The sequence below is a fragment of the Puntigrus tetrazona genome, unplaced genomic scaffold (assembly GCF_018831695.1).
Source record: "Puntigrus tetrazona isolate hp1 unplaced genomic scaffold, ASM1883169v1 S000000981, whole genome shotgun sequence".
NCBI classification, from domain to species: Eukaryota; Metazoa; Chordata; class Actinopteri; order Cypriniformes; family Cyprinidae; genus Puntigrus; species Puntigrus tetrazona.
The window spans coordinates 41,958-54,085 of record NW_025048576.1 but is presented as its reverse complement, the minus strand read 5'-3'; the positions used below and the strand labels follow the sequence as shown (position 1 = coordinate 54,085).

At 40.2% G+C, this 12,128-nt stretch overlaps 2 non-coding genes and 15 pseudogenes across 2 annotated transcripts; all 17 read right to left on the bottom strand.

Moving 5' to 3' along the window:
• Positions 1 to 285: 285 nt before the first annotated feature.
• Positions 286 to 404, bottom strand: LOC122338248 (annotated as a pseudogene).
• Positions 405 to 676: 272 nt separating this feature from the next.
• LOC122338239 lies at positions 677 to 795 on the bottom strand (annotated as a pseudogene).
• A 275-nt stretch (positions 796 to 1,070) lies between these two features.
• LOC122338202 lies at positions 1,071 to 1,189 on the bottom strand (annotated as a pseudogene).
• Positions 1,190 to 1,461: 272 nt separating this feature from the next.
• Positions 1,462 to 1,580, bottom strand: LOC122338195 (annotated as a pseudogene).
• A 274-nt stretch (positions 1,581 to 1,854) lies between these two features.
• LOC122338188 lies at positions 1,855 to 1,977 on the bottom strand (annotated as a pseudogene).
• Positions 1,978 to 2,252: 275 nt separating this feature from the next.
• On the bottom strand, positions 2,253 to 2,371 carry LOC122338164 (annotated as a pseudogene).
• Positions 2,372 to 2,642: 271 nt separating this feature from the next.
• On the bottom strand, positions 2,643 to 2,761 carry LOC122338170 (annotated as a pseudogene).
• A 267-nt stretch (positions 2,762 to 3,028) lies between these two features.
• On the bottom strand, positions 3,029 to 3,147 carry LOC122338179 (annotated as a pseudogene).
• Positions 3,148 to 3,421: 274 nt separating this feature from the next.
• On the bottom strand, positions 3,422 to 3,540 carry LOC122338203 (annotated as a pseudogene).
• Positions 3,541 to 3,812: 272 nt separating this feature from the next.
• LOC122338229 lies at positions 3,813 to 3,931 on the bottom strand. The gene has a single exon (XR_006249755.1). It is a non-coding gene; the product is annotated as a 5S ribosomal RNA (ribosomal RNA).
• Positions 3,932 to 4,204: 273 nt separating this feature from the next.
• LOC122338226 lies at positions 4,205 to 4,323 on the bottom strand. The gene has a single exon (XR_006249752.1). It is a non-coding gene; the product is annotated as a 5S ribosomal RNA (ribosomal RNA).
• Positions 4,324 to 4,598: 275 nt separating this feature from the next.
• Positions 4,599 to 4,719, bottom strand: LOC122338189 (annotated as a pseudogene).
• A 5,454-nt stretch (positions 4,720 to 10,173) lies between these two features.
• Positions 10,174 to 10,292, bottom strand: LOC122338183 (annotated as a pseudogene).
• Positions 10,293 to 10,571: 279 nt separating this feature from the next.
• Positions 10,572 to 10,680, bottom strand: LOC122338200 (annotated as a pseudogene).
• A 273-nt stretch (positions 10,681 to 10,953) lies between these two features.
• Positions 10,954 to 11,072, bottom strand: LOC122338198 (annotated as a pseudogene).
• A 274-nt stretch (positions 11,073 to 11,346) lies between these two features.
• LOC122338251 lies at positions 11,347 to 11,465 on the bottom strand (annotated as a pseudogene).
• Positions 11,466 to 11,738: 273 nt separating this feature from the next.
• Positions 11,739 to 11,857, bottom strand: LOC122338190 (annotated as a pseudogene).
• Positions 11,858 to 12,128: the final 271 nt, after the last annotated feature.

Below are 12,128 nucleotides of genomic sequence, written 5' to 3'. Positions count from 1 at the left end.
TTCTGAGATCAAACGCAGATCAGGTATGCGGAACAGTGGCGGTGGTATAGTTCCATTATACTAGATAAGTAATGAATGAAATACAAAAAATACTTTAAAATGAGCTACATTAAAGATAAGAGCATTAGTTAAGTAGTTAAAAAAAAGCAGTCAAACTCTGTTTAAAGAACAGCTACTTTAAAGGCAATTGAATTAAATAAGCAGTAAAGGGGCAAAGCAAAGAGCTGGTCAAACTTTGGCCACACTAAGGGCCAGTGTATTAGATAAGTAGTGAAAAAACTGAAAAACTTACTGCACCTGGTATTCCTAGGAAGTCTCCCATCCAAGTACTAACTAGGCCCAACTCTGCTTAGCTTCTGAGATCAGACGAGATCAGGCGTGAACAGGGTGGCATGGCCGTAAGTAAAAGCTGCTGCAAAAAGCCCTATTTTAAGGTGAGGCACACTAAGTGCCATTATACTAGATAAGTAATGAATGAAATACAAAAATACTTCAAAATGAGCTACATTAAAGATAAGAGCATTAGTTAAGTAGTTAAAAACAGTCAAACTCTGTTTAAAGAACAGCTACTTTAAAGGCAATTGAATTAAATAAGCAGTGAGGGAAAGCAAAGAGCTGGTCAAACTTTGGCCACACTAAGGGGCCAGTGTATTAGATAAGTAGTGAAAAAACTCAAAACTTACAGCACCTGGTATTCCTAGGCAGTCTCCCATCCAAGTACTAACTAGGCCCAACTCTGCTTAGCTTCTGAGATCAGACGAAATCAGGCGTGAACAGGGTGGTATGGCCGTAAGCTAAAGCTGCTGCAAAAGCCCCTATTTTAAGGTGAGGCACACTAAAGTGCCATTATACTAGATAAGTAATGAATGAAATACAAAAAAATACTTCAAAATGAGCTACATTAAAGATAAGAGCATTAGTTAAGTAGTTAAAAACAGTCAAACTCTGTTTAAAGAACAGCTACTTTAAAGGCAATTGAATTAAATAAGCAGTAAGGGAAAGCAAAGAGCTGGTCAAACTTTGGCCACACTAAGGGCCAGTGTATTAGATAAGTAGTGAAAGAACTCAAAAACTTACAGCACCTGGTATTCCTAGGCAGTCTCCCATCCAAGTACTAACTAGGCCCAACTCTGCTTAGCTTCTGAGATCAGACTAGATCAGGCGTGAATAGGGTGGGATGGCCGTGGCGAAAGCTGCTGCAAAAGCCCCTATTTTAAGGTGAGGCACACTAAGTGCCATTATACTAGATAAGTAATGGATGAAATACAAAAAATACTTCAAAATGAGCTACATTAAAGATAAGAGCATTAGTTAAGTAGTTAAAAACAGTCAAACTATTTTTAAAGAACAGCTACTTTAAAGGCAATTGAATTAAATAAGCAGTAAGGGAAAGCAAAGAGCTGGTCAAACTTTGGCCACACTAAGGGCCAGTGTATTAGATAAGTAGTGAAAAAACTCAAAAACTTACAGCACCTGGTATTCCTAGGCAGTCTCCCATCCAAGTACTAACTAGGCCCAACTCTGCTTAGCTTCTGAGATCAGACGAGATCAGGCGTGAACAGGGTGGGATGGCCGTGGCGAAAGCTGCTGCAAAAAGCCCCTATTTTAAGGTGAGGCACACTAAGTGCCATTATACTAGATAAGTAATGAATGACATACAAAAAAATACTTCAAAATGAGCTACATTAAAGATAAGAGCATTAGTTAAGTAGTTAAAAACAGTCAAACTCTGTTTAAAGAACAGCTACTTTAAAGGCAATTGAATTAAATAAGCAGTAAGGGAAAGCAAAGAGCTGGTCAAACTTTGGCCACACTAAGGGCCAGTGTATTAGATAAGTAGTGAAAAAACTCAAAAACTTACAGCACCTGGTATTCCTAGGCAGTCTCCCATCCAAGTACTAACTAGGCCCAACTCTGCTTAGCTTCTGAGATCAGACAGCGAGATCAGGCGTGAACAGGGTGGTATGGCCTGTAAGCGAAAGCTGCTGCAAAAAGCCCCCTATTTTAAGGTGAGGCACACTAAGTGCCATTATACTAGATAAGTAATGAATGAAATACAAAAAATACTTCAAAATGAGCTACATTAAAGATAAGAGCATTAGTTAAGTAGTTAAAAACAGTCAAACTCTGTTTAAAGAACAGCTGCTTTAAAGGCAATTGAATTAAAAAAGCAGTAAGGGAAAGCAAAGAGCTGGTCAAACTTTGGCCACACTAAGGGCCAGTGTATTAGATAAGTAGTGAAAAAACTCAAAAACTTACAGCACCTGGTATTCCTAGGCAGTCTCCCATCCAAGTACTAACTAGGCCCAACTCTGCTTAGCTTCTGAGATCAGACAAGATCAGGCGTGACCAGGGTGGTATGGACGTAAGCGAAAGCTGCTGCAAAAAGCCCTATTTTAAGGTGAGGCACACTAAGTGCCATTATACTAGATAAGTAATGAATGAAATACAAAAAATACTTCAAAATGAGCTACATTAAAGATAAGAGCATTAGTTAAGTAGTTAAAAACAGTCAAACTATTTTTAAAGAACAGCTACTTTAAAGGCAATTGAATTAAATAAGCAGTAAGGGAAAGCAAAGAGCTGGTCAAACTTTGGCCACACTAAGGGCCAGTGTATTAGATAAGTAGTGAAAAACTCAAAACTTACAGCACCTGGTATTCCTAGGCAGTCTCCCATCCAAGTACTAACTAGGCCCAACTCTGCTTAGCTTCTGAGATCAGACTAGATCAGGCGTGAACAGCGTGGGATGGCCGTAAGCTAAAGCTGCTGCAAAAAGCCCCCTATTTTAAGGTGAGGCACACTAAGTGCCATTATACTAGATAAGTAATGAATGAAATACAAAAAAATACTTCAAAATGAGCTACATTAAAGATAAGAGCATTAGTTAAGTAGTTAAAAACAGTCAAACTCTGTTTAAAGAACAGCTACTTTAAAGGCAATTGAATTAAATAAGCAGTAAGGAAAGCAAAGAGCTGGTCAAACTTTGGCCACACTAAGGGCCAGTGTATTAGATAAGTAGTGAAAAAACTCACAGCACCTGGTATTCCTAGGCAGTCTCCCATCCAAGTACTAACTAGGCCCAACTCTGCTTAGCTTCTGAGATCAGACGAGATCAGGCGTGAACAGGGTGTGATGGCCGTAAGCTAAAGCTGCTGCAAAAAGCCCCCTATTTTAAGGTGAGGCACACTAAGTGCCATTATACTAGATAAGTAATGAATGAAATACAAAAATACTTCAAAATGAGCTACATTAAAGATAAGAGCATTAGTTAAGTAGTTAAAAACAGTCAAACTCTGTTTAAAGAACAGCTACTTTAAAGGCAATTGAATTAAATAAGCAGTAAGGGAAAGCAAAGAGCTGGTCAAACTTTGGCCACACTAAGGGCCAGTGTATTAGATAAGTAGTGAAAAAACTCAAAAACTTACAGCACCTGGTATTCCTAGGCAGTCTCCCATCCAAGTACTAACTATGCCCAACTCTGCTTAGCTTCTAAGATCAGACTAGATCAGGCGTGAACAGGGTGGGATGGCCGTGTTTAAAGCTGCTGCAAAAGCCCCCTATTTTAAGGTGAGGCACACTAAGTGCCATTATACTAGATAAGTAATGAATGAAATACAAAAAAATACTTCAAAATGAGCTACATTAAAGATAAGAGCATTAGTTAAGTAGTTAAAAACAGTCAAACTCTGTTTAAAGAACAGCTACTTTAAAGGCAATTGAATTAAATAAGCAGTAAGGGAAAGCAAAGAGCTGGTCAAACTTTGGCCACACTAAGGGCCAGTGTATTAGATAAGTAGTGAAAAACTCAAAACTTACAGCACCTGGTATTCCTAGGCAGTCTCCCATCCAAGTACTAACTAGGCCCAACTCTGCTTAGCTTCTGAGATCAGACGAGATCAGGCGTGAACAGGGTGGTATGGCTGTAAGCAAAAGCTGCTGCAAAAAGCCCCTATTTTAAGGTGAGGCACACTAAGTGCCATTATACTAGATAAGTAATGAATGAAATACAAAAAATACTTCAAAATGAGCTACATTAAAGATAAGAGCATTAGTTAAATAGTTAAAAACAGTCAAACTCTGTTTAAAGAACAGCTGCTTTAAAGGCAATTGAATTAAAAAAGCAGTAAGGGAAAGCAAAGAGCTGGTCAAACTTTGGCCACACTAAGGGCCAGTGTATTAGATAAGTAGTGAAAAACTCAAAAACTTACAGCACCTGGTATTCCTAGGCAGTCTCCCATCCAAGTACTAACTAGGCCCAACTCTGCTTAGCTTCTGAGATCAGACGAGATCAGGCGTGAACAGGGTGGTATGGCCGTAAGCGAAAGCTGCTGCAAAAAGCCCCCTATTTTAAGGTGAGGCACACTAAGTGCCATTATACTAGATAAGTAATGGATGAAATACAAAAAATACTTCAAAATGAGCTACATTAAAGATAAGAGCATTAGTTAAGTAGTTAAAAACAGTCAAACTATTTTTAAAGAACAGCTACTTTAAAGGCAATTGAATTAAATAAGCAGTAAGGGAAAGCAAAGAGCTGGTCAAACTTTGGCCACACTAAGGGCCAGTGTATTAGATAAGTAGTGAAAAAACTCAAAAACTTACAGCACCTGGTATTCCTAGGCAGTCTCCCATCCAAGTACTAACTAGGCCCAACTCTGCTTAGCTTCTGAGATCAGACGCGAGATCAGGCGTGAACAGGGTGGTATGGCCGTGTGCCAAAGCTGCTGCAAAAGCCCCCTATTTTAAGGTGAGGCACACTAAGTGCCATTATACTAGATAAGTAATGAATGAAATACAAAAAATACTTCAAAATGAGCTACATTAAAGATAAGAGCATTAGTTAAGTAGTTAAAAACAGTCAAAGTCTGTTTAAAGAACAGCTACTTTAAAAAGGCAAGGCATTAAATAAGCAGTAAGTCAAGGCAAGGCAAGTTTATTTATATAGCACATTTCATACACAATGGTAATTCAAAGTGCTTTACAAAAGAGGAAATAAAATAATTACAAGATTTAAATAACAATAAAAGAAATTAAAATAAAATAAAAACACTGATTTAAGATAAATTGAATTTAAAGCAAAAGAGATTGATTTAAAACAGTTTAAAATAAAAGAAGCAAAGTAGCACAGTTCGGACGCAGCACAGTGCTCATTCTGTAAATGCACAACTAAACAGATGAGTTTTGAGTCTGGATTTAAAAGTGACTAATGTTTCAGCACATCTGATCTCTTCAGGAAGCTGGTTCCAGATGCGAGCAGCATAATAACTAAAAGCAGATTCTCCTTGTTTGGTGTGAACCTTTGGTATTTCTAACTGACTTGATCCTAGTGATCTGAGTGGTCTGTTAGGTGTATAAATAGTGATCATATCTGCAATGTATTTAGGTCCTAGTCCATTGAGTGATTTATAAACGAGTAAAAGTGCTTTAAAATCAATTCTAAATGTCACTGGAAGCCAGTGTAAGGACCTGAGGATTGGTGTGATGTGCTTTGATTTTCTGGTTCGAGTCAGGATCCTGGCAGCAGCGTTCTGGATGAGCTGCAGCTGTCTGATGGTCTTTTTGGGAAGGCCAGTGAGGAGACCATTACAATAGTCCACCCTGCTGGTGATGAAGGCATGGACTAGTTTCTCCAGGTCTTGCCTGGGCACAAAGCATCTTATTCTTGCAATATTTTTTAGGTGATAGTACGCTGATTTAGTCACTGCTTTGACATGACAGCTGAAACTAAGGTCGGTCTCTAGAATCACACCAAGATTCTTGACTTGCCTTTTGGTTGTTTGACCCTTGAGTTAAGGTATGCATTCACCTTGTGAACTTCATCTTTATTTCCAAATGCAATGACCTCAGTTTTCTCCTTGTTTAACTGAAGAAAATTTTGGCACATCCAACTGTTGATTTCATCAATGCATTGGCAGAGTGATTCAATGGGGCTGTAGTCATTTGGAGATAAAGCTAGGTAAATCTGTGTGTCGTCAGCATAGCTGTGATAGGCAATTTGATTCTTTCTCATTATTTGACTTAGTGGGAGCATATACAGGCTAAACAAGAGCGGCGCAAGAATTGAGCCTTGTGGGACTCCGCATGTCATGGACGTCCACTTAGACTTATGCTCTCCTATACTCACATAATAACCCCTCCCCTCTAAATATGACCTGAACCAGTTTAGAGCCATTCCAGAAAGCCCGACCCAGTTTTCCAGTCTGTCTAGAAGAATGTTATGATTGACAGTGTCAAACGCAGCACTAAGATCTAGTAGTACCAGCACTGATATTTTACCAGAATCAGAGTTTAGGCGAATATCATTTATTATCTTAACTAACGCTGTCTCTGTGCTGTGGTGCGGTCTGAAACCAGATTGAAAATTATCCAGATAACCATTTGAGTTCAAGTAGCTGTTCAGCTGATTCAGAACTACCTTTTCAATGATCTTCCCTATGACCGGAAGATTTGATATCGGTCTATAGTTACTCAATATACTGTTATCAAGATTTCTTTTTCAGGAGGGGCTTTTCAGGGAGTTTGGAAAAGTCCCAGAAAGAAGTGATGTGTTCACCACTTCTAAGATGTCAGCTTTTAAACAGTTAAACACGCTTTTAAGAAAGGATGTGGGGAGTGTGTCAAGACAGCAGGTTGAGGATTTTAGGTGCTGTATTACTTCCTCCAAAGTTTTGCTATCAATTGCTTCAAGAACACACATAGTGACTCCTTTTGAGATTGTGGTTGAATCTGACATATCTCTACATCATCTGATGTTTTAATTGCCTTTCTGATATTTTCGATCTTCTCAGAAAAGAATGAGGCAAACCCATTGCATTTGCTGTCAGAAAGCATTTCACTGGGAATCTGACTTGGGGGGTTTGTCAGTCTCTCAACCGTAGCAAAAAGAGTGCGGGTGTTGTTCAGGTTACTATTTATAAGGTTTGAGAAAAACTTCTGTCGTGCTGTGGCTAATTCCACATTAAAAGCATGCAGGCTGTCTTTATAGATGCTATAGTGGATTTCAAGTTTTGTCTTCCGCCACGTCCGCTCAGCCTTTCTGCATTGCCTTTTCATGATCTGCACTGCTGTTGATTTTCTCCAACATGACTTTTGTCTGCCAGTCTTCTTACTGACTTTCACAGGTGCAATGTCATCCATGACATTCTTAACTTTTGAGTCAAAGGACTCTAGGAGAAGATCAACGCAGTCGGCAGAAATGCTTGGCATTGAAGAAACAGCCTTCATAAATAGCACACTTGTGTTCTCATTAATGCATCTCTTTCTGACAGTGACAGATCTGGATTCAGTGGTAGCAGAGATCAATATATCAAAGAAAATACAGAAGTGATCAGACAGTGCTACATCCTTGATAACAATGGACGAAAGCTGTAAACCCTTACTAATGAGTAAATCTAGCGTGTGCCCATGGTGATGTGTAGGTCCATGCACATGCTGAATCAGCTCAAAAGTGTTTAAAACGGTTACAAATTCTTTTGTAGTTTTGATTTCTGCATTTTCTATGTGGATATTAAAATCCCTGCAATCACAAAACAGTCAAATTCTGAACAAATCATTGATAACAATTCTGTGAACTCTTCAACAAAGGCTGGAGAATATTTTGGAGGCCTGTAAATAATGATAAACAGGATGCGTGGAGCACCTTTCAACACAATCCCTAGATATTCAAATGACAAGTACTGACCAAATGACACTTGTCTGCACTGAAAGACATCTTTAAAGAGAGCAGTAACCCCACCCCCTCTCTTGTCAACTCTGCAAACATTCATATAAGTGAAGTTGGGAGGGGCTGTTTCATTGAGCACTGTTGCACTGCAGCTTTCTTCAAGCCATGTTTCATTTAGAAACATAAAATCTAGATTGTTTGTAATTATTAAATCATTGATCACAAATGATTTGTTTTTTAGTGATCGAACATTTAATAATGCTAGCTTGATGGTAGTACTTTTTGTTTCTATAGAAGTCTGAGTTTGTTGTCTAATGGGCCGCAGATTAGATTTGTCAGTTGTACGCCTTGAGAAGGCCTTAGACTTTCTATCCTGTAATAAGACGGAGATAGTGAGAGACACACTGGGTTCCCGCTTGTTTTCTAAACATCCCTGGAAGTTTTTGCTGTAGTCGCTGGGACCCAAACACATCACTGAGAGCTGTTATCAGTTGTTTTTGCTTTACCAGCTGCAGATGGAGGAGGGATGGCCTGGCGTTGTCGCAGCGGCCGAAGAGCTCTCGCTGGAGGAGGGCGAGCTGGGCCCAGCGGCCTTGGAGGCGGTGGTGCCCGCCGTTTTGTAGTTGATAACTGGGGGCTCGCAGCAAAGGAGTGGGAGAGTCTGGTTTTAGCCACCAGTTCCTCCATTTTTTGTGAGAAGCTGAGAAGTGGCGATGCTTGAGAGAGGGATAATGTCTCTGGTAAACAGAGCATTGGTGTTTCCGTGGCAGAATTATGCTGTCCTGGCTTCCTGGCTGATTACCAGAGAGTCGTCCTTCGGCTCTGAGTCCTGGAGCCGTTGTTGTGCGTCACATTGTGTCTGTGATGGGCTCTGCGGGCAGGGCTCAACCGTGATAGTGTCCACAGACAGTGCTTGTTGTGGCTCTGTGGTGTTTTCAGTGTCCTTGTGGGATGTGTCGACCAGATGATGACTCTGAGGCTGATATGAAGTCCTGTCGTCATCCATACTTTGTCCAGGTGTGTGTGTGCCATTCATGTTGAGTGGACTGGCACACTCTGCTGATGGATGACGGAGTGAAAAATAGATGTTGTCCTTTAACATTCTCGCACCAAGTTTGTTTGGGTGAAGGCCATCCAGTTTAAACAGTTGTCTGTGTCCCCAGAACAGATTGAAGTTGTCGGCGATGAAGTTGACTCCTTTTTGACTGCAGGTTCTTTGTAGCCAAGTATTCAGTCCAAGCAACCGTGAAAACATGTTTGTTCCCTTTGCTGGGAGTGGTCCACTGATGAACGACTGGACTTCAACTCTTTGAAGTGTTTCGATAAGTTCACTGAAGTCCCTCTTCAGGAGTTCTGATTGCTCCTTACGAATGTCATTCTTCCCCACATGGATGATGACTCGTTTTGCAGTCTTGTGCTTCATTAGAACGTTCTGAAGTCCATAGTTTACATCAGAGACGGTCGCTTGAGGAAAGCAGCATGTAGTTGTCGTTCTGCTCCTGACGTTTCTGATAATGGAGTCTCCGACTATCAGAGTTCTGGGCTCGGCTTCTCTGTGATCTGAACGCCGCTGTCTGCTCGACCTTGAGCGCCTGTTTGTAGCGGTGTTAGCTACTGGCTGATATGACTCCTGCTCAGTCACTTTCGGGATTCTCACCCAAATTCGTTAAAGATTCAAATCTGTTCTCGAGCTGTACAGGGGGTGGTAAAATACCAGTTTTTCCAAGCCTTCTCATGGCCATGTCTGGGGTAGATGATGCCACAGCGGCAATATGAGATACTCGTGACAGTCTGATGTCAAAAGTGCCTTTGGGTCTCGCTCCTGTCTTTGCCACTGATTTGTGTGTTGATCAGCTTTAGCTTGATTCGCTACATTTGTATACTGTCGAGATTGATTCGATTCACAGGACTCACCGGCTGTGGGCTGAGGGGGTCCGTGATGATCTGCTGTGTGATCTGCTTGTTTTGGGAGTCCAGCAAGTAACTTTGTTTCAAGAGCCACAATCCTTTGTAGCAGTCTGTGGCAGTTTGTGCAGCAAGTAGATTCCAGAAGAGGCATTTTCTTTCTTGTTTGTTGAAAATAGGAAGCTGTGTTTTCCGCCTCCGAAATGTAAGCTGCTAGCAGCGGAGGCAGATAATCTAGTTCGTCGTAGTAGCTATTATTGCAATCCCGAAAGTTTTTGCCAAATATGTGTTGTTTGAGCACTGTGCTATATGCTGAAGTTAAAACTTAGTAAAATCAGAAAAAAGTAGATAAAAGTAGATAAAAAGAAGCAAAGCGCGGAGCAGTAAGCAAGAGCGTCCAACAGTCGTAAGCCGGAAGCAGAGCTCTTTGCTTTCCCTTACTGCTTTTTAATTCAATTGCCTTTAAAGTAGCTGTTCTTTAAACAGAGTTTGACTGTTTTTAACTACTTAACTAATGCTTTCAGTAAGGGAAAGCAAAGAGCTGGTCAAACTTTGGCCACACTAAGGGCCAGTGTATTAGATAAGTAGTGAAAAAACTCAAAAACTTACAGCACCTGGTATTCCTAGGCAGTCTCCCATCCAAGTACTAACTAGGCCCAACTCTGCTTAGCTTCTGAGATCAGACGAGATCAGGCGTGAACAGGGTGGTATGGCCGTGCTGAAAGCTGCTGCAAAAGAACCCTATTTTAAGGTGAGGGTAAGGCACACTAAGTGCCATTATACTAGATAAGTAATGAATGACATACAAAAAAATACTTCAAAATGAGCTACATTAAAGATAAGAGCATTAGTTAAGTAGTTAAAAACAGTCAAACTCTGTTTAAAGAACAGCTACTTTAAAGGCAATTGAATTAAATAAGCAGTAAGGGAAAGCAAAGAGCTGGTCAAACTTTGGCCACACTAAGGGCCAGTGTATTAGATAAGTAGTGAAAAACTCAAAAACTTACAGCACCTGGTATTCCTAGGCAGTCTCCCATCCAAGTACTAACTAGGCCCAACTCTGCTTAGCTTCTGAGATCAGTCGTGAACAGGGTGGTATGGCCGTAAGCTAAAGCTGCTGCAAAAAGCCCCTATTTTAAGGTGAGGCACACTAAGTGCCATTATACTAGATAAGTAATGAATGAAATACAAAAAAATACTTCAAAATGAGCTACATTAAAGATAAGAGCATTAGTTAAGTAGTTAAAAACAGTCAAACTTTGTTTAAAGAACAGTTACTTTAAAGGCAATTGAATTAAAAAGCAGTAAGGGAAAGCAAAGAGCTTTTCAAACTTTGGCCACACTAAGGGCCAGTGTATTAAATAAGTAATGAAAAAACTCAAAACTTACAGCACCTGGTATTCCTAGGCAGTCTCCCATCCAAGTACTAACTAGGCCCAACTCTGCTTAGCTTTTGAGATCAGACTAGATCAGGCGTGAACAGGGTGGTATGGCCGTGGCTTAAAGCTGCTGCAAAAAGCCCCTATTTTAAGGTGAGGCACACTAAGTGCCATTATACTAGATAAGTAATGAATAAAATACAAAAAAATACTTCAAAATGAGCTACATTAAAGATAAGAGCATTAGTTAAGTAGTTAAAAACAGTCAAACTCTGTTTAAAGAACAGCTACTTTAAAGGCAATTGAATTAAATAAGCAGTAAGGGAAAGCAAAGAGCTGGTCAAACTTTGGCCACACTAAGGGCCAGTGTATTAGATAAGTAGTGAAAAAACTCAAAACTTACAGCACCCGGTATTCCTAGGCAGTCTCCCATCCAAGTACTAACTAGGCCCAACTCTGCTTAGCTTCTGAGATCAGACGAGATCAGGCGTGAAGAGGGTGGTATGGCCGTAAGCTAAAGCTGCTGCAAAAGCCCCCTATTTTAAGGTGAGGCACACTAAGTGCCATTATACTAGATAAGTAATGAATGAAATACAAAAAATACTTCAAAATGAGCTACATTAAAGATAAGAGCATTAGTTAAGTAGTTAAAAACAGTCAAACTCTGTTTAAAGAACAGCTACTTTAAAGGCAATTGAATTAAATAAGCAGTAAGGGAAAGCAAAGAGCTGGTCAAACTTTGGCCACACTAAGGGCCAGTGTATTAGATAAGTAGTGAAAAAACTCAAAACTTACAGCACCTGGTATTCCTAGGCAGTCTCCCATCCAAGTACTAACTAGGCCCAACTCTGCTTAGCTTCTGAGATCAGACGAGATCAGGCGTGAAGAGGGTGGGATGGCCGTGAAGCTAAAGCTGCTGCAAAAAGCCCCTATTTTAAGGTGAGGCACACTAAGTGCCATTATACTAGATAAGTAATGAATGAAATACAAAAAAACTTCAAAATGAGCTACATTAAAGATAAGAGCATTAGTTAAGTAGTTAAAAACAGTCAAACTCTGTTTAAAGAACAGCTACTTTAAAGGCAATTGAATTAAATAAGCAGTAAGGGAAAGCAAAGAGCTGGTCAAACTTTGGCCACACTAAGGGCCAGTGTATTAGATAAGTAGTGAAAAACTCA